This window comes from Equus caballus, chromosome 1 (assembly GCF_041296265.1).
Source record: "Equus caballus isolate H_3958 breed thoroughbred chromosome 1, TB-T2T, whole genome shotgun sequence".
NCBI classification, from domain to species: domain Eukaryota; kingdom Metazoa; phylum Chordata; class Mammalia; order Perissodactyla; family Equidae; genus Equus; species Equus caballus.
In genome coordinates this window covers 97,165,950-97,187,319 of record NC_091684.1, presented here as the reverse complement: position 1 = coordinate 97,187,319, position 21,370 = coordinate 97,165,950, and the positions used below count along the sequence as shown (strand labels likewise).

The following is a 21,370-nucleotide window of genomic DNA, read 5'->3' as shown; positions in this document are numbered from 1 at the left end:
TACTCAATAAGCCTTTATGGAATGTGGCAAGTGCTAGTCTCAGACTTGGGAATAGAGGGGCGAACAAGACAAGACAGGCATGCTTCTGCTCTTGTGCAGCCCATGTCTGGTGGAGGGAGATATGTAACAGAGGCATTGATTCTCTGGGTGTGGCCAACCTGGGAGGTCAAGGAAGGCCTCCAGAGGAGCGATGGTGGAGAGAAGGGGAGTCAGCCCCCCAGGCTCTGGGGAAGTGGATTCCAGCCCGAAGAAGTGACAAGGGCGAAGGTTGGAATGAACATGGTGGGTCCCATGAATGGAAGATGACACATGTGGCTGGAGTGTAGGGGCGAGGGGCCGAGTGGGATGAGCATCAGGGGAGCATTCGGAAGGGTGGGTGTACAGAGTCCATGACCTGAGTTCTTTTCTGAGTGTGATGGTGTTTAAGTTGGGAAATGACACGACCTAATTTCTGTTTTTCAATTTATCACTTTGGCTGTAGTGTGAAGTGTGGATTATGCGATACAGTAAGAGAAAACATCAGGGGACCAATATGGGTGGGTCTTGGGGAGGAGTATTAGTTCTTGGGGAAGAGTAATATTGCATTTGTTCCGTTGGGAGGTGATTGGGCCTGTTCCAGCGTTAACTTGACCAGGTTCTTCGTTTTGAAAGTTCACCTTGGAGCTGAGGGGTGGGGCCTGGAGAGGAGTAAGGCTGGAGTTGAGGAGCTACTTAGGGGCTCAGGGGAAACTCATAAGTCTCTGGACTGGTGATAAGTGTGGGGAAAAAGGATGATGTTTGCGGCTTGAAGAAAATAATTCACAAGCTGCACGTAAGGGGACCTTGGTTGTCAAAGGGAGTCTCATTTCTGAATGCAAAGCTCGGCTAGATGTGGGCCCAAGCCCTGGCCCAGACCTCGTTCTCCCGGTGTCTGCCCAGTCTGCGTGCCCCGCTCTGTGGAGTGGAAGACACCCTGGAGGGAATACGGGGTGAGGTAGCATCAGCCCCCTCTAAGAGGACACCCTTTCTGTTGTTTCCAGCCCTTCCCGGGGTCTTGGTGGGCCACACAGTAGTTAAGCCACACTTCGCCAAGAACTTCTCCCCTTGAAATGACCTTGGAGGCACTTCCTATGGTGGCAGTGGCTGAATGTGTTGGATAACCTGTGAATGAATTCAAGAGGAGGAAAGGGGCACAGCTATTTTCAAATTCATTCCTACCTGGATCCAGGCTTCCTTAGGATCCCACAGCCAACAAAGAGCGGGGCAGGCATTTTCATCTAAGTCTGTCTCCCCAGCCCATGCTCCTCCACCACCCCGACTCAGGGGGCTGCGATGGAGCCCTTAGTGGGGGCTGCTTTCAGTTCCGTGCTGCAGAAACTGTCAACCCTGGGGGCCCAGGTTGGCGGGCAAAGCCCCAGGGACTCATTCAGGCAGGTTCCTGGAACTCCTTGAGTTTTCCTTCTGAGGGATTTTCAAACACTAGCCTTATGCTGGAAATGGTGTTTCCCCATTCCAGGGCAAGACTAGCATGCAGTGGTGACCTTGGTGACTCTGTATTTATGCGGGAATGAAAATGCCAGGACTTGGGGAGCACGGGAGAGCCAGGCGCGGTCTCCTTTGTTCTAATAAGTAACAAGGAAAATGCGACATATTTCCAGGTTCTAGTCTCTCTGGGTAATTACTCACAGTGTTATATCCTTCAAGATCAAAGGTGACTCTCTGCATCTGGGTTGCAAATGAGTTACGGTACTTTACAAGCTACCTGACTTCTGTCTAGGCCTGTTGTGGGATGGGCAGGTGTTCAGGGGCACCTGGCTGCAGAGGGATGACACAGCAAACCCAATAGGGCAGGAGGCACAGCTTTAAAACAAACTGGTGGAGAGGAGAGTTTGAGAGGGTGGCACAGGAAATGATTATTGAGCGCAGAAAAACCCCAAGAAGAGAGGAGATTTCCAGGAAAATTCAGCCTGGAAGCTCTTCTCTTCTATCAAAGGTAGGACCGTCAACACTGCTAATCCTCTACCTCATGTGGCAGCCAAGAAGAGAAGGTGTTCTGTTGCCGATGTCTGCAGAGCGGTTTGGAAGGAAGTGTAGTTCCTCAAGTTCCAGTAATTGCAGGCATCTGTCACTAACAAATGGAAAATGGAAACAGCTCAAGACATAGACTAACACTTACTGAAGTTAGTGCTTGCAAGGCTAAACTGGAAGCAATTTGAGACACAGAGTTTGAAGACTCTCTGCAGTTTGTATATCGACCCTGATAGAGGGGAGAGACCAACTCAGGATAGAGCAGTCAGAGGGGGTGTGTGTGTGTGCACGGGAGGGGAGAGGATATTCTTGCAGTCTGGGCCATGCCACGGATGTTACAAACATGGGCATCGTGATGCTCACTTGACCACTAAGGAATCTGATGCCCAGAGAAGTTAGTTGACTTGTCACCGTCATTGAGGATTGAATTTGTGTCTGCAGAGTCCAAACCACCCTACCCATTGATGGACGAGCCAGGGGCAGCCCAGAGGAGGGCGGGGAGGGGGAGAGGCAGACCAGACAACTAAAGAAGAAGTTGAGAGCATGACCAGAGCAGGCAGGTCTCCTGGCATCCTACCATTTACACTATTATGGACATCAGCAAACATCAGCCTTTCTCAAACTGTGTCTTCAGTGTATCACCGTATTACTAATATTCTATGAAATGTTAAGAAGTGCCCTACAAAAAGGCTTCTGTGATCAAAGAAATTTGGGTTAAAAAATGGCCCTTTAAGGGCTGACTCCATGGCCTAGTGGTTAGGTTTAGTGCTCTCTGCTTCTGCAGCCTGGGTTTGGTTCCCGGGCACAGACCTACACCCCTTGTTGGCTGCCATGCTGTGGTGGTGTCCCACATACAAAATAGAGGAAGATTGGCATGGAAGTTAGCTCAGGCCGAATCTTCCTCAGCAAAATAATAGTAAAAATATGATCCCTTAACTGGAGGACTTTTCCAAGTCTAAGGCTCTTGTGCATGTTCTGTTTCCTATATTTATTTGATCTTGGTACCTCTCCTTTTTTGGGATGGTCTCTATTTCTGTAGCTATATTCATGTAGCAGTCTCCTTCATTTAGTAAATTTTAGATGTAGATCATTCTATGGAGTGAGTTTGGGTCTTTTTATTTTTTTCTTCAAAATGTTCTGCATTATGAGAACTTCTACATACTTTATAGTTCAGAGCTTTGTTGGGGTACATTGAGAACAGAAGACGAAAGGTCAGGGAAAAGGGCCTAGACTTTTGGGTTCAGCAGATTCAGCTTCATGGGAGGAGGATGCCCAGCCCGGAGAAAGGATGGGTTATGGAGAAACGGTGAGGGGTAGCCGTCCAGACGAAGGGGACATGAGAAGGCAAGCTAGGAGACATGCAACTCTTCCAGTAAAGCAGAGAAAAGATGGCAGAGGATGAAGAAGATGAGAGAAGGTGAGACTGCTGTTCCCTGAGCCCGGGTGCCCCCGCAAAGGGAGGATGTCCGAGCTGCTACTCACTACTGGGCTGCCCAGAGAGAGTTCAGTGAAATAAGCTGGGGCTTTGCGGCCAATCAGATTTGCATTCAAATGGTGCTCACTGATTCCTGGTTTGTGATTTTGAGTAAATTCCTTCAACTCTCATCTCTTGACTGCTCGAACAGTTGAGAGAGTTTAATGAGATGATACATGCAAGCTCAGTACCGTCCCCCTCACAGTGGAGAGACCCAGGGCATGATCCTCAGCCCTTTTACTGTCTCCTCTGTGGGGGCTCAGAGTCCCTTGATCTGGCATGGACTTTGTCTTACTCACGTCTTCATCTTCATCTTCCCCAAGTCTCTTCCTTTCTCTACTTTGGGCTCTGGGCTGGGCAGACCTTGAGGATTCTGGATAACCGGTTTCCCCATCACTGGGGCTGTGCTGCTCTGAGAACTAATGCTCCCAGCCTGGCAATGGAATCTAAAATCGGGAGCTGGGTGAGCAGAGCAGCTCCCCACGCCGTATGGCCCTGTCTCCTGGTGGCTGTCTCAGACTAAACGGAGGCAGCATGCAGTCCCTCTGTGGACCGATGGCTTCTCATCCTGGTTCATCTGTTTCTCTCTGCAGCCTTATATTCTTCCAGACAAATTAAAGAGAAATTTCAACCCCAATACGGAAGACCTATTGACAGTGTGACATTGGGAAATTTTTTATTTCTTTTCTTTTTTTTGCCACTTGACTCTATTTGTGACATACTTTCTTCCAAAATGTGAATAAAAATTTCCATTCTGCACTTTTTTCTGCCCTGATTTTACATGATGATCTCTGTCTGTCACATCTGAGGGAAAAAACGCGAAGATCTGAAATGGCTGTTGTCGGCTTTTGGAATTCCAGACAGATGACTTCAATCTATGTGAAAGAACAATGGATTATTTAGGAGGTTGCTAAGACACTAACCTTGGAGAATACTGTGCTTTTAAAAATGTTGAATGAATAGATTTTGAAGACATTATTTTCCCTCTGATTTATAAATGTAACACATGTTCATTGTAAAAACTGGAGACGCAAAAATGAGAGCTACTATCAAAATTAAAATTATGGCATCTTCTCTATTTTCTAAGACGCTCTCTTTTATCAACCCATGGATTGGCTTTGTTTATTTAATGTTATATTGTGAAGAATTTCATATCTTGTTAAATACTCTTCTGTTCATGATTTTAGTAGCTACTTCACCATACAGATGGACCACAGGTTGTTTAACCTATTCCTTATTGCTACAGTCCCCTATTGTTGGATATTTAGGTTCTGCTAATTATTTTGATGATAAGTATCACTGTGATGAGCACCGTCGTACAAATAGCTCTGTGCACATCGCTAATTATTTCCTTAGACTTATTTCGTAAAGAGCATGGCCTGTTTAAAAGCACTGGATCTGAGATTTCAAAGGGCCCTCCAGAACCACGGCCCCAGTTTGCATTCTCATCGGAGGCTGATGGCTATCCCACTGTGCTTCACTAATCTGGGTACAAAACAACACAAAGCAAAGCGAAGACAAAGCATGTTGCCAATTTGATGTGTGAGCCATGTCATCTCATTATGATGTCGTGTTCTATTTCTTTGATTTCATATGAGATTGACTATTTTATCTAGTCTGTACTTTCCATTGATTTTCTTGTTTTATAAATTACTTTATTCATGCCCTTTGCGCATCTGTCTACTGGAGTGTTTGCTAAGCTGTAGGGGCTCTCTTTCTATTAGATATGAAGTGTATTAACCCTTCATCTGATATGTAGATTGCTCATGTTTTTCCTATTTTGCTAGTAGTCTTTTAATTTTGTTTATGGTATTTTTAGTTGCTCCTAAGTTTAAAAATCCTATATAGTACCATCAATCAGACTTTTCATTTATTGTTCCTTCATTTGTTCTTATGATTACAAGGCCTTCCCTACTCTAAGATCAGATAACTCTTCACGTCTTGTTTTCTTCAAGGGTTCAGTTTCTCAGACTTAGCTGGTTAATTGTTTGGAATTTAGTTGAGTGTGTGGTATAAGGTAGGGATCTCATTTATTACTTTTAAATGTCTAAATAATTGTCTCAGTATTATTTATTAAATAAAATTGTTTTGCACTGCTTCCAAACGTCTCTCTTATATAAACAGTGCTTATAAATACTCAGATCCTTTTCTGAGTTTGTCAATTTTTTCCCCTCATTGATATCTTTTAATTCTTCATTCCTGCCACATTTATGTGGCTGGAAGTATATCTCTACTGTTCTTTTAAAAAGTAGATACTTTCCTCCCTTTATTCCTATGATGAAATATATTTATTTTAGTGAACTCCTCAAAAACTTCATTGCAATTTTGATTAGAATTCCATTAAAATGCAAAATAATTTTGCTTTTAATTTTCCATGGATATTTATCACATAACTTTCTCTTATTCAAGATTTCTTTTATTTTTACAGGAAAATGTAGTAATTTTCTTCACATTTGGTTAATTATATGTTAAGTGTTTGTTTGTTACTTTTATGAATGAATTTTTTTCCACATTAAATTATCAGGTTTTTTTCCGAGTGTATAAAAACCTAATGGGTTGTGCATATTTAGTTTGTAATTATCTACGTTTCTGAGCTCTCTTTCTGGTTCTGATAGGTTTTTGTTGATTTTTTTAAATAGCAAATTTTATATATGTCTATGTATGTTTAAATATAATATATATCATATATATATATATATTTGTCTATGATGCTTTATTGTTTTCTTTTCCTTATTGCACTGATTTGAAATTCCCAAATGGTAGCAAAATAATGGCAATCATGGAAATTCTTGCTCCTGAATTTAACAGAAATGCCTCTAAATTGACTCATAAAGACAATGTCTGGTCTTGGACTGACATATATGTTTTTATCACATTAAAGAAATATGCTTTAATCGTTAATTTTACTAAGAAGGTATTTCCCCCCCATCATGAATGAGATGTTGATTTAATCAAATACTTTTCCTGCTCTGTGCAGGTAATAATGTAGTTTTTCTTTTTATAACATTGATTTTAATAGATTTGCAAATATTAAACATTCCTTGTGTTTATGAGCAATTCTCTACATAGTTTTGTTGTATATTTATTTGAATGTATGGTGGATTCAATTTCACAGATAATTGCATTTATATTTGCAATTGATTTATGGTTTTCCTTTATTTTGTAATCCTTTTTCAGCTATTTAGAAGGTAGTTGAAGTGTCTCTTAAGAGATTTGAAGGAACTCACTTGAAAAATGATCCATGCCCCTGATCTTTTTTGGACTTAATTTTTTGACAATGTTTTCAAATTTTTGCCTGTCTGTGAAAATTTTCAAATTTCTCATTTAGTCTTGGGTCAGTTTTGATAGTTTGTATTTGCTTTTTATAGTTTCCCATTCCTTTAACATTTCTAAATCCATATATATGGACTTAAAAAAAATACAATTCTCTATTTAAAAAAAAGCCCCTGCGTCTCTTTTTCCCTCCTTTCCCCACTATTTCTAACATTGTACATGTGAACTGTCTTTCTTTTTTTGTTGCCTATTTTATATTCTTATTTCTCTGTCAAATTCAGCCTCTGAATTTATTGGTTAATTTTACTATATTCTGTTTTATAAGTAATTATTTTCTGTTGTTATCTTTACTATTTCTCTTTTTTTTACATTTCTTAGATGTGCTTTTTGCCTGATTTCTTAAGTCAAAGAGTTCATTTACTTTTATTCCTTCTTTTCTAAAGCAGTAAATTTGAATTATATATTTGGCCGTATCCCACATGTATTTATATGTAGCAATATTATCTATTATGCTGTTTAAAAAAATAGTTTATAATTGGCATTTTGATTCCCTTTTGACAACATATAATTATTTTGAAAAGTTATTTTTTTCGATAATCAAGTCTTCTTTCCCTTTCATTTTTACAAGGAATGCTATTAATTTTTTGGTTCCTTCTTTTGTAGCTGGGGTTATTTGGTCTATAAATTTTTGCTTTTCAGCATTTATTGAAATTTCACTTGTGATTTTAAAAATAACAAGTATTGTCATTAGGGCAAAAAAATAAATCAATGTATCTACCTAACCATTAAAATTATTTAGACCTGGGGCCGGTGCAGTGGCATAGTGGTTAAGTTCGTGTGCTCCACTTCGGTGGTCCGGGGTTCATGGGTTCAGATCCTGGGCATGGACCTACACACCGCTCATCAAGCTGTGCTGTGGCAGCCTCCCACATATGAAATAGAGGAGGATTGGCACAGATGTTAGCTCAGTGACAATCTTTCTCAAGCAAAAAGAGGAAGATTGGCAACAGATGTTAGCTCAGGGCCAATCTTCCTCACCGAAAAACAAACAAACAAAACACACAAATGTCTAGACCTTTGAGGACCAATAATATCAAAAGTGGTTTGTATGTATTTCAGAGGATATGGAAGTTTTAGAAAGTAGATAATAAAACTTTTTAAAAATTTTTTTTACTATACACTTGATATGGTCACTCCGATTCAGTAGAGTGATTACGATGACAGCCAGCTCTTCAGCCTCCTTGTGTCCACACCTTTGGTCCTCTCCCACTCTGAGTCTGAGCTCATGAGTCAGTCATGTGACTTCCTTTACCCCATGGGATGGAAGCAAACATGATGCCAGCAGAAGCTTGAAAAGTCCGTATGAGAATGGATTGCCTCCCTCTTGCCCTCTGTCATCACTATGAGATACGTTGCCTTGCCTGCTGGAAGATGAGAGGTGGGAAGAGCCAGGCTGCTCCAATAATCCCAGAAGAGGCCATCCAAGACCAGCTAACAGTCAGCCAACCCTCAGACATGCGAGCAAGCCCAGCCAGCATCAGCAGCCTCCGAGCTGAGCCACAGCTGACCTCAGGGGCATGAATGAGTGAGCTCAGCTGCAGATCAGCAGACTCCCTGAGATGCTGGGTGAAATAAGTGTGCATTGTTGTATGCCACTAAGGTTTTGTGGTTACGCACTTTTATTTTGGCCATAGATAACTGATGCCAGAAAATTACAGTGCTATGTGTCATATGTAAGTTTTCCTAAAAGATCAGTGGGCATTTCCAGACAGGAGGGTTGACAGCATCTCTCTCCTCCTTTTATTAACTTTTAGTGTACTGTGATGCCCTGCAGCTTATCTGTTCCCAGCTAGGTAGACTTACAGATAATTTTCTAGTTTGGACAAAACTAATTTCCCCCAAATGGAAAAGTGGATGAGAAGGATTCTTGCAAAACGACCTTAGATTGAAGATGATTCTTGTAATGCAAGCACAAGTAAACAACAGCCAAAACCAAAATGAAGCAAAACTCCCCAAATGTCAGAGCAACACTTCTTTTACTCCCAGTCTAAGTCTCCATCGTTCCCACTAAGACGTAAAAGCAATGATGACGTAATCAGATCGCACTGGAAGTCTGCCTGAGTATATACTGTGCCCTGAAACGCTAGCCATAGGTAATGGGAAGCCTTCACACTCGCAAGGCATTTAAAATGAAGCATTCAGAACCCGAAGACAAACATCTGCATTTTTTTCAGCCATGTTTAAGTCATAGGATATTCAATCCCATGTATCAAAAAAATGTAAAGTTTGTTTTGAGATTTCTCTTTGTATAGTAAAAGATAAAAAACCACACATCACAGAGGATACTCATGTTCTCCCTTTGATGTTAAAAGTCACTAGAATTATCCCCAGAAAACCATATCATGGCCACGTAAAACTGTATGCCTTTGTTAGCAAAAAGTATTTGAATACACGTAAATCCATCATGATATATTTGAAGACACAGGTTTTAGAACAATTTCTTCCATATAGGAGGTTTTCTATATAGCTGGATAAAAGTACAGAGTTCTCTAAGATATTTCGGTTCAGAGCCTCTTCTAGACAATCTTTCAGTAATTAAATGCATGAAGTGCATTGTGTGTGTGTGTGCTGAGCCTCTCTCACACATTCTCCAAATGTGCTAGAGAAGATAGTTTTTCAACAGTACATTACTTCTTTAATAACAATTTTTAACCTCCCCGCTGTTTTCTGGAGGAGGGGAGTGAACACTGAAGAAATGTAGTTACAGATGAAGCAGCTGCTTCTACTGGAGTCAAAAGGGTCCTTGGGTGAGTCACAATCGCATCACACGTGAAATTTATCCATTGCCTCCATCATAGGTGAGGATACGTACCAAGAGGAAGCCAGAAGTGTCATTGATGTAGTTAAAAATAAAGTGGGAGAATCTTGCTAACATACTCAGAAGAGAGGGCTGTGACCGTGGGTCGTCTTTGTACCTCACAGAGGAGAGTTGGGTATCTCCTGGTAAAATGTTTCAAAGATTCGTCAAATTAAAGATACAGTGAAACACATTTTTTCTCCTGCAGAAAGATACACATTCCAGACTGGAAGACTTTTTTCCCTTGGTAACCAAGTAGAGATTTTCGAAGAAACTCACTCACTTAATGTGTCCCTTGAAGGTAAAGGTGATGTTTTAACAACTGAGAGACCGCTTTTTGACAGAAATGTGTGCTAAGGAAAGAGCATTTTGGAAACAGATGTCAGGAATGTTTCATCCTTCATGATTTTGTTGCTCAAAACAATATATGTCACTTACAATATCTCGCATGTATGCACACCCAAAACCCTAGGAATAAAAGAAAATCTAACTTGCTTTAAAAACTCTTCAAAGAATTTTGTTATTTTTGAGCTTATTTGGTTGAAAAATTCAAAGCACATTACATTCCAATTATTTGGCATGAATAACTGATTGACAGTTGGGATGATGGAAATTTACTAAGAGAATTTTAGCAAAAAAAACCTTTGCATAATGGATTCAGAGAGTGCAGCCGACAGTGTGGTTCTTCTGTGTGGTTCTGTGTGCTTTTGTAAGTAGCCTTTTGACTACGGCAGCCATTCAAACTAAATATTGACATGCACTGAATTTAGAATCTGACTTTTGATCAGTATCCTCTAGATTTTTAAAAACAATGAACCACGTTCAACCATTGCCTTCTCAAGACCATGTTCTTCAAATCCAAGAAAGCTGATTATGCAGGGTAGATGGTCTCAACTTAGTATCTTTTATCCCCCTTTGCCACAGACACTGGAGATGCACTTGAAAATCATTACTTCGAACCTTATTTATTTCCTTTCTGTTTTGTCTTTTAAAGACAATAGGTCACATAGAACCCAATATAATGTAGTAGAGTGTTTAAATTTTAAAAGTCCCTTTTTGTTTCCAACAGGTTTTGCTTAGTTATATTTAATGCTATGTTACCTGGTATGTAAATTTTTTCTTTGAATATCAGGATGTCGTTGTAGAATGTACCTTCACCAAAAGTTGTATAATCCTATTTTATTCAGTTTAACAATTTTTGTTGGTTTGGTATTTACATTGTCTGATATGAATGTCCTGCCTCTGCTTTTGTTGTCTGATTTACCATTGTCCAATCTTTTACTTTTAAATTTTCTGTGCTGCTTTGTTTTAGATTCTTAAAAACAGCTTGTGGCTGCCCTTGTGTGTTGGTGCTTGTTTTCTCCTCTTTTTGTTTTAGGATGGTAATTGAACTGATTTACACTTATTGTTGAGCTCCAATTTCAATCTCATTTTTCATCTTGTTTCTTGCTTCACCAGAAACCTACTTATAGCTCCAACTCCCAATCCTTTACTGTATGTATTGTTTTATTTGATTTTTTTCTTTTCCTTCTAGTGATGTACAATTTACACAACTTATTTTGAATCCTACAAATAAATGTATTTAATTAAAAATACTTCATTATAGTTTCCTTTAATCACCAGCATCAAAAATTAAATATGTCTATTTTTCCCCAACTTTAGCATGGGATAAACTTATGCTTACTTCCCTTTAAATTTAGTGTTCTTTGGAAAAACAAGGTAATTATTATTAGTTTTGTTAATTTTTATTTTCTCTTTTAGAATATATTTTGACTTTTGTTTTATTCTTTTAACCATATTTACAACGAATATTTAGAGAAATCTACACTTATGAAATTTCATTGCTCACTATCAATAGTTTATATTTTAGTTACTCTACTTTTAAATTTCTTACTGTGATTTTTATTTAGATTGGCTCCAAAACATTTAAAACAATACATTTCTGCCAATGATATGGCAGTCATTCAGTATGACTGAAAGGCAAAGGCTGAGTCTAGCTTGATATTTTATTCTTTTTTTTGTGGCATCAGTTTTTCCATGTCTTCATATTTATATAATTCTTTCTTCATTCTTGTAATTTTGAAAGTCACCGGGATATATGCATGTGTTGTTCCTTTTCATTAATTATGTCTGATTCTTGGAAACAACTTTGATCTGAGATCTCAGGAGGTATTGCTTCTATTCAGGGAAGTTTTCTTTTATTATATCTCTGATGAGTGCTTATTTTCAACGTCTTATGGCTTCTTTCAGGTGCATTGCATTATGTCTGTGTGGCTCTTCATTTCACAGCATCTGTATTTTTCATCTTTTTATTTCTTACTCTTCTCTGCACTTAGGGAAAGACTTTTGCCTTTCCTCCTCTTTATTGGCTTTATCTTCTGCAATCTCTAAATCAACATTAAACTCAAATAGCATTTATTAATCCTTTTACATTTTTCTCTTAACCAGGTCCCTGTTCTCTTTATCTTTTGGTTTACAGATTACATGTTTTCCTTAATTTAAATGAAAAAGCAAAACATGTGGTTTAAAAAATGTTTTTCTAAAACATTAAAAAAAATTCCTCCTTGAATTTTGGCTATATTCTCTTTTTAATGTAACTTTATTTATTGCTTGCCTTTCTCTTTGGAAGCCTGAAGGTCCAGATGCTCCCTCTGTCCCTGCCTTTGGCAGCCAGGACTTGGTTCCAATTCACCTTCAGAGGTGGGGGCAGTAGCGGTGGTGTGCAGGGGTGACAATATTGATCAGCAGGAGAGGCAATGATGTCCTGCCCAGAACCTTCGTTTAGGTTGTTAATCGAGTGGTCATTTGTCATTTCCTTCACTGCTCAGTGTACAGTCTTCTTGGCGGGCACTGAATTCGTCTACCATGATGGAAACTAAAAAGCCAGATATGAAGTCTCAGGCCTTGCAGGAAGCTGGGGGCTGGACACGTGACTTGGCTAATGAGATGGACTTGCCTAGGATTCTGAAGCTAGTGATGCCAAGACCTGGGCCAGTAGATAATTCACTGGTTGTCTGCAGGGTGACAGCCATGGCCAATTTCCAGGGGCAGAAGAGATGGTGCCTGAGGTAGCATCCGAGTTGTCACTTGGGGCTGAGGTGACACTTGGGTACCCAGTGTTTAACCTCTAAGGCAGACGTGCCACCTTCAGACTCTTCCTGTGGTAGGAGTTCATCTGTTTCTGGCGGCGCCTCGTCTCCTTGATCCTGACCATTTTCTGAGCCAGATTCTCCAGTCATTCTGTCAATTCTGGGGCTCCTGATGATGCTGTCAGTATTTTCACTTAAATGAGCCACACGCAATTCGTAGTGTGTGGCATTTAAATAAGAGCCTGACTGATGTGTTCTGCTCTTTAGGTCGCTAAATTTCTTGGTTTCTGCCTTTTTTTCAACCCTTATCCCCTAGCCATCTGTTATGTCTAAGTTCCCTGTTTTGCTTAAGTTAATCGTAATTGCTTTCCATTTAATTCAACCAGGATCTCTGAGCAATGCCATACGTTTTTGCATAAACTCTGATGTTTCCCTGGTTGACTTAGAAGGGAAAAGCTCTATCCAGGTGTGGTGTTTCCTCACTAGCTGGTGGATCAGTCTGCTTTGACATTTTGCATTTATTTTGTTGCTGTTAGAACCATCAACCCAGATCTTGAGCTACGGGATGACAGACGTGCACAGCCCCCAACCACGTTTGCAGGGGTTTAGCAATTATTTATTTTGTGCAGATCTATTGAACTCTCTGATATTTGCTGCAAAGGGCAATTTTTTTCCCTGGATAATGTGAATCTAAATGTAGCTTTGTTTCTAGAAAACAGGAATGGTGATCTCATGTTCATGCCTTCCCCTTTGTACTCCCATCTCTATACCCATCCATGTCCTCGCCACTGGGCTCTTTAAAGTCCAGCCTGTGCCTACTGCTCACCTCTCTACCACAGGTAGAGAATTTAACACCAAACCCACTTACACCTCTGCTTTATGTGGCTGAGAGTTAGTATTGTTGAATTAAATTGTCTTGAACTCTCTGGGGAAAGATGGTACCAATGTGAAGGGGAAGCCATTAATTCACCCCTCGTAGCCTCAGCGAGTCGCACCTTCTCTGCCTGTTGTGTCTTCCCACTTGGTGGGCAAAAGCCTCTTCTTTTTGAGCAAGAAGTACGTGATGGGGATGGATGGACAGACAATTTTCTTTATCTTCTTTTGGCTGGTGGACAATCTTTTGTGCATCTGGCAGATGTTTACCTGAATTGCAATTTCAATTCCTGTTGAAATTTTACAAATCCTTTTATATTGCCTATTTTAGGAATGGCTAATATAAAGGTGGAATAGAGCATTAGATGTCTCTAGTTTCTGTTGCCGTAATCTGTTCTATATTGCTGAGAGAAATTTTAGGCGTTTTGAGAGTCTAATATTGCTGAGTCTGAAAAAGAGCTTCTAACAGTGCCTTGTAGTGGACTGTGGGAGCTTTTATTATCAAGGCACTGATTTAGGTAATAATCTGGAAAAAATAAAGTTGGATTACTACCTCACTCTTTATGCCAAAATAAGAATCCCAGGTGTATTGAATACTAACTAAAGGAAAAATAAAATAACTAGAAGGAAAGATGAAAGGAATACTTTATTATCTTAAAATAAAAAAGACCTTTAAAAGGACTTCACAAAATCCTGATCTCAAGAGAAAAGGTGGATACATATAAGTATAAAAGGAAATGATTCTTCGTAGTAAAAAATGCCATAAACATGGTCGGAAGACAAACTGAAAACTGGAAAAAATACTTGCAACACATATGATAAAAGGACACATCCTATAGTATATAAAGATTGTTTGTAAATAAATAAGAATATGAACACTACATCTCTTGTAGGCAAGGAACATGATAGTTCACAAAAATGGATAAAAGGAAAATGTTCAACTTCACTCAAAATAAAATAAATGTAAATTTAAACCAATGAGTTGTGCACCTGCACAGATTCAGAGTTTTAATAGGCTTTAAACTAATACTGAGGTTACTTAGCTTTCTGAAGGGATGCAGGGACAAGTAATACAGCTGCATAGCACCTGTCACTTCCTAAGCAGACAAGCACCAAGGTGTATGTGGGTCACCCTGACGCTCTCTTTATACCTGTATTCATGGTGGCCTGAGACCTGCATCCCAGCTCACAGTTCCCTGAGCCCAGGAACAGTCTACACTGAAGATGAGGCAGACACAACATTCCATATTTCCTTAACTTTGTGCTTTCTGTAGAAACAGGACTCTGAAGTCGTTGTCCCAGGCATTCCTGGATCAGCCCAGGTCTGAGTTTAACCCTTATCTCTGTGTGATAACGTCCACTGGCAAAAAGCAAAAGACACACCGTGTTGGGCGAGGGTCTCGTGGAACTGTCACTCTCAGACATGGTCGATAGGAACGTGAGAGGGCAGTTTGAGCATACCCATCAAATTTTAAATGCACATTCCCTTTAATTTGGCAGTTTGAATTATAGGAATTTGTCTTACTTTTACCCAAAGAAAGAACATTGGCTACAGCCCTGACTACATTAGGAAAATGGTAGAAACAGCCCAACAGGTCATCCATCCATATTTTATTTCAACCATGCTGAAATAAAATATGGTAAATCAACCCAAGGAAATGCCATACAGCCATTTTGAAATGAAAGGCAGATCCAAATGAACAGATAGGGGACAATCTCGGAGCTACATGTAGTGGAAAAAGCAAGGCATGGAGCAGTACACGTAGGTGTCAAAAGAGTGTGTGTGTGCTTATAAGGCTGTGTGTGCAGAGACTACTGAAAATATTGGCAGGAGACTGGTAACTGTTTTTGATGTGAGAGTGAGGGAGAGAAAGAGATTCATGTCTTACTTCATACCCTTCTACACTCTATGAGTTTTTTAAGAAGTCATGTATATGTATTAACTATTCAAAAAATAAAAACGTAATAAATATATACATTGAGAAAAGAGTTATTAGCTCAGGGTTCTTGTGGCTGATGAGAAAAAAAGCACATTTTTCTTTTAATGAAATAAATTATTTAACTTATTTTAAAAAATAGAAGTAGGAGAAATAAAGCAGTTGTCAAAAAATAGAATAATTTTCCTTCCATCAAGTTGAATTATCATGACAACATTGGACACCGGGTTATATGATAAAAATGGTTTTTTATCATATACTGGTTGGTTTTTGGTGTACTTAAAAGCTGAGTCAATAACCCTTTTCCCAATTCCTTTCTTCACATTTCCAACTTAACCCATTGCTGTCTGGTCATGAAATTCTGAATTGACAAACCCAGTCACCACTTTCTCATATTCACCTTGTTTGATCTCTTGGTCTCCTTTTTGGGGAGGTTTTGTTGAGTATGACTTTTTTTAAAAAAAATTATTTCCTTCCTTGGTTTCTATGACACCATTTCAGAATCTCCTTCTTCTTCCTCCTCCACCTGATCCTTTGATTTCCACCTTAGAAACATCTCTAGAATCTTTCCACTTCTCTTTATGCCAACACAATGGCCTTAAGTTCTCTGTCCCAGTGGTGCTCCATGATTTTGGGAACCTCCCATAGGATCTGCTTTCCTGGTCTCACCCTGCTTTAGTCCAGGTTCTACAGGTCACACGTATCTGTGTGTGGCTCAGAAACATGCACTGACTTGCCTTTTGGGGGTAAATGTCTATGCTCCATGTGGCATTTAAGAGCCCTCACACTCTTGTCCTCAGCTTCATTTTGACCTCCCTCACTCCCACACACCTCATTACTCAAGTCCTCCTGGTTACAAGAGAAGAAAGCCAGCTGGAGCTGGGTTTATCAAAGATGGGACAGTATTGGACGGATCCTGTGGCAGCTCCCAGATGACCAAGCCTCGGGACAGGTCAGGGCTGCAGTTGGCCTCAGGAGCCACTGGAGCCAGGACCTGAGTGTGACCAGGGCTCCTCCAGCTCTTACCAGAGCTATCCTCTGGGAATCGACTCATTGCTCCTTTTTTTATCTTATCGCTTCAGCCACTAAAGACGAATGGAGTCTATCCATCCCCAGAACAAATATCCAAGGAAGGTGATTCAGAGGCTCAGCCTGGTCTAGATGGGAGGAAACAGGAAAGACCATGGCAGGTTCCCCCACAACTGCCTGGATAGAGTTGAGCTAGTGTGGCTCCCACTCCTGCAGTCAGCTCTGAGTTGCAAAATGCACCAGATGTTCAGACCCCTTAGCATTCACCTCCCAACCCGTGCTTTCAACACATTCTTCCATCTCCCTGGACTCCCTTCTGGCTGCATGAAGTCTTTTATGTAACGCTCGTCTCCCCAACACACACAAATGCAGAGGTGGAGACCATCTCCCCTGCAATTTCATAGCTCCTTGTATGTGTCGTTATTAGCACTTACCACACTGTCTTCTAAGATATTAGTTTACAAGTCTGTCTGAACCAGCAGACCGTGAAGCTTCCCTGGTATCTCACTATCTCCTGTCAATGCACTGTTGTCATTTAATAGAGATCCGTGGAACTAAGGAGGAGGGGGGAACAAGAAGACTTCTTGTTCCCAGAGCGTTATCCTCAGGCCTGCTTTCCGTCCCCCCTTCCCCTTGGCTGTCTGGGCAAACTTGCTTGGTGCATTGGGGGCTGAAGGCAGAGCTGGGGACTTGCTGTCCTTCTATAGGACTGACATCTTAGGGACCTTGGTCTCTGGCATCCTGTGTGCTTGGAACAACGTGCTCTCCAGCTAAGGGGTGCTGGAGGCGGGGCAGGTGGGAGTGGAGATGCGGAACAGAAACCAGCATCTCCTGGGAAGAGCGGAGCACATAAGCAGCTCTCAGAACATCTTCAGCATTTCTTCCGCTGGGACCTGGTTTCTATTAAAGTCGTACCCAGTTCCTGGGAAGTAGGCCTTTGAGAGAAGAATTTTCCTCTTATCCTTCGCAAGGAAGGTTTAATGCTAAAAATGCAGCCAGCTTAGCACCTGCCTTTGCGAGGCTCTCCTTCAACCTTGGTTATCACAACTGGTCCCCGAGGCAGTGCGCCTGTTCTAGAGTGTTCTATGTTGTTTTGTTGGGGCCATCAATACTGCCAGGTGGCATTTAGGTACTTACTAAGTCTTTGCTCAGGTGCCCCTTTATACTCAAATTATTACACTTTCAAGGCTAAAATTGGTTGCAGAAACAGGACCCTGTGGCACATGTCAAATTCTTGCCCAAAGCAGAGAACTCTGGGCAGAGAGTTGAGGAACAGGGTGAACTTCACTTCCAAAAGTGTCGTTTTGAATTCAGCGAGGGCTGGGTCCAAAGGAGGGTTTAGGACCACGCAGTCAGACCATATAATTAATGGCAGTCCAAATAATTGGGAGCCCTGGAGGGAAGGGATCAATCAGAAGTCTTCGGGCAGGAAAGCTCTGGGTTAGGCCAGTGTGTGGTTTCAGGGCTCCTCTGGCCTCTGGTTTGGCTCCTTGCTCTCCCTGTCATCTGAGCTCTGAGCTCCTCTTTCTCTGACAGACAAAATGCCTGGGATGGGGCTCCAAAAGCCCATGGGGTTCCAGCTGTAGGCTCCCTCAGTCTTGGCCAGAGGCTGCACCCGCGGTGACACATAGTCAGGAGACTTTCTGTAGATTGTTTCCATAGCAAAAGGGGGTCATTCTGGCTCTCCTCCCAGCTGCTTCCCCAGTATCACCCATTGCAGTGAGCCATAGCCTGATGTCCAAGCCTGAGTCCCATTCCTCCTCTTCCCCTTTTCTAGATACATTGAATTAGTCACTAAGTTCATTCAGTTTGAACTAAAAAATGTCTCTGGAGCTACCCCTTTGCAGCCCCAGCACAATTCCTGCTCATTTACCACCTCGACTAGGGCAATAACAGCTCTTCTCACCCCCCATCTCTAGCAATACTCGCTTCCATCAATTCACCCTCGCCTAGTCCATGATTAACCCCTACACTATGCATCTGGACCTCACTCCCCTCCTAGCAGCACACTCGCTGCCTCTGGACCTGTCTGAGTGTCAAGAGTTGAGGTGGCTGTGCACGTCTCTACACTTCTTTTTTTAACTCCCTGGGTGTCACTGTGTTTCCTGGCCTCTATGTGCCCGGGTGTGATGTGCCCATGAGCGTCCGGGCGTGTGAGTGTGCCTGCATCTGGACTTGAGCACCCATGTGTCGGAGCCTGCATAGCTCCAAGTGGATGAATGCTGGCTTGTTTCTGGGCGCATCTAAGTGTCTCTGTGAACAGGTGCCTGAGGGTTGGTACACACTGAGTGTGTTCACCTGTGCATCGGTGTGTGAATTTCTGTGTGTGCACATGTGTGTGTGTCCCCATGCAATCCTGTATATCCTCTATCCTTCCTTGTTTCTCTGAGCCTGTCTCTCTGGGAGGGTGAGTGATTGCTCTCGATGGGGAATGTTCCAATAGGAAACAGTGTGAAAGAAATCATTTCGCACTCCCCATAGGGTGGACCATGTGCTCCATTCTTGACAAGTGAGCGGTTGCCGAGTTACTAAGAGTCAGCTCCTTTCCTCTCCTGCTACGAAGCATCGACTGGTTGCTGGCTCCTTTTAACGCAAGCTTCCCTTCCAGTCTGCAGTTCCTCCGAGGGTGGGAGCACCGAGCTGAACAGGCCCTCATCTTTCTCTGAGATTTACCGAGTCAGGGCGTGCACGGGGCAGCCTGTGTGGGGCGGGCTGATTGTGCCAGGCTCCTGAAGGAGAGCCCAGGCGCCATGCAGGATTTGGGGCAGAGAGCAACTTTTCATTGCTGTGGCTCTTCTGGCTTTAGGGCCATTTGTAACAGAGCAGACGAAAGTGAAAGCTTTATAGGAAAGCATTTATTTGAAAGGAAATGGTTGAGAGGAGGTGAGGAGTGAACAAGTTCAAGCAAAATAAGTGTGGGCGGTGAGGAATCCAACAGAGTTAGGAACACCAGGGCAAGCAGGTCGGAGCCTACGTCTGAGGCCCATATTTTCCTCCAGGGCTTCCCTGTCCTGGCTTCATCCTCAAATGAGACGAATACAGCCTGTTCTCCGTTCCTCTTCTTGTCCCCTGACCCATCCTCTTATCAACCTCTGTGCCTCCGAGACCACTCTGACAACCAAGCCATGTCACTATCATGCTTGTAATGACGTCAGGTAAACTCTAAACAAGGAGAGTCTTTGACACATTGGACAATATGGCCTTAGTCCCAGCTGTCCCCAACTGGTCATTGTGTAACCGAGGAGAATGAAGCCCTAGCAAGACAGGGCCTTGTTCTCAATCGCGTATCGGCCACAAAGCAGCGTCTGTGACTCAGGTGTCCGGACACCCCATTGAGTGTCCTTTCTATCACCCAAAGATAGTTTTGGATGACTTTTGGGTGTTGGAAGACTTTTATTTTATTTAAAACTAGAAAATAAATTCAACTTATGGGACCATTCGAGTGAAGTGGAAACTCATGTAACGAGAGATAGGAAAAGAGCTTGTGACAGTGGCATAGAAGACTTTCATCTGGAAGGAATGTCGCTGCCTTTGAAGAGGCAGTTGCAGGCAGGTTTGATCTAGGCCAGATAGGGAGAGTTCTGAGAATGAGCGGCATGGTGGCCAACTAGACAGTCAGTTCAGTTCAGTCCAACCATCGTTTACTCAAGACCTAGCATAGGCCAGGGGCTCGGAAGGTGCCAGGCACACAGAGAAGGCTAAGACATGACCCTACCTTCAAGGAACGTGCAAGCTGGTGGGGGAGCCAGAAAGCAAAGAATTTTCCCCAATACAATGTGCGGTGGAAGCTCAGATGTCAGTATGTGAGGGTTGCTAAGGGAACACAGAAAATGAGCTGTACTCCATCTGCTAGGGCTCAGAGGACACGCAGATGTAAGTGCAACGTATGGTGTATGGGGGATACATACCTGTGGTCTATGTGGAGCTCGATATGCAAGGTGGGCTGTGGAGGCAGGAACATCGAAAAGTTTTCTGAAAACTAGATGATATGAGTCCTTTGAGGCCGTAATAAATTGCTTGAAAATGGGAATCATCAAAAAGTTTTAAGCAGGCAGGTAAATGGATCAGATTTGTGTTTGGGTATCTTCCTCTGAGCCCATGTGCAGGGGAGGGTTTGGAACAATAAGATCAAGGTGGAAGATCAGGAAGGAGATGGTGGAAATCTTCAGGTAAGAGATGAGGAGAGCTGGAACTAAGGCAACAGAGAAACAGAGAAAGAGATGGATTTGAAGAATATTAGGAGGTAAGAGTTAGAAAAAGTGGTACTAGGAGGTAATAGTTGGTGTCGGGTTGGAGAAACACTTTGTGTTCATGGCTTAGGGGCAATGTGGGTGGTGATGTTATGAGTTGGAGGGAAGAATACTGAGTTTTAGGAATCAGGGTACGTGGAGAGGGATGATGAGTTCTGAACACATGTTTGAGGTCCTTCGGGATATCCAGATGAAGATTTCACACAACCAATAAGATCTGAAGTTTAGGAGAGAGAAGTCAAAGTGGGTCAGAAATTTTGAAACATACAGCTACATAGAAGGATCCAGTCACCAGGAGGGTATTAGCATAAGAAGGGCAGTGGGTCAAAAAGAAAACTCTAGGAAACCCCAACCTTTAAGGTACAGTTAGAGGAAGAGTGTTCCGTAAACATGACACAGCGGGGAAAGTTGGAGAGGGACTGCGAAAACATGGAGGGTGATTTTGTGGATGATAAAGCGAGGGCAGGGTGTGGGAAGTGGGGGGTTGAAATGAAAAGGAACGGTCATTTGTGCCAGGAGCGTAGGGAGTGGGAGTGAGATAAGGACTGACATAGCTGGAGTGGTGCACGTGGAGGTCTGGA

At 42.0% G+C, this 21,370-nt stretch overlaps 1 long non-coding RNA gene across 1 annotated transcript; it reads right to left on the bottom strand.

Moving 5' to 3' along the window:
• Positions 1-4,140: 4,140 nt before the first annotated feature.
• On the bottom strand, positions 4,141-16,058 carry LOC138917061 (uncharacterized). Its single transcript, XR_011424516.1, has 2 exons — positions 15,911-16,058; positions 4,141-4,356 (listed from the first exon to the last, which is right to left on the bottom strand). It is a non-coding gene; the product is annotated as an uncharacterized lncRNA (long non-coding RNA).
• Between the last annotated feature and the right edge of the window lie 5,312 nt (positions 16,059-21,370).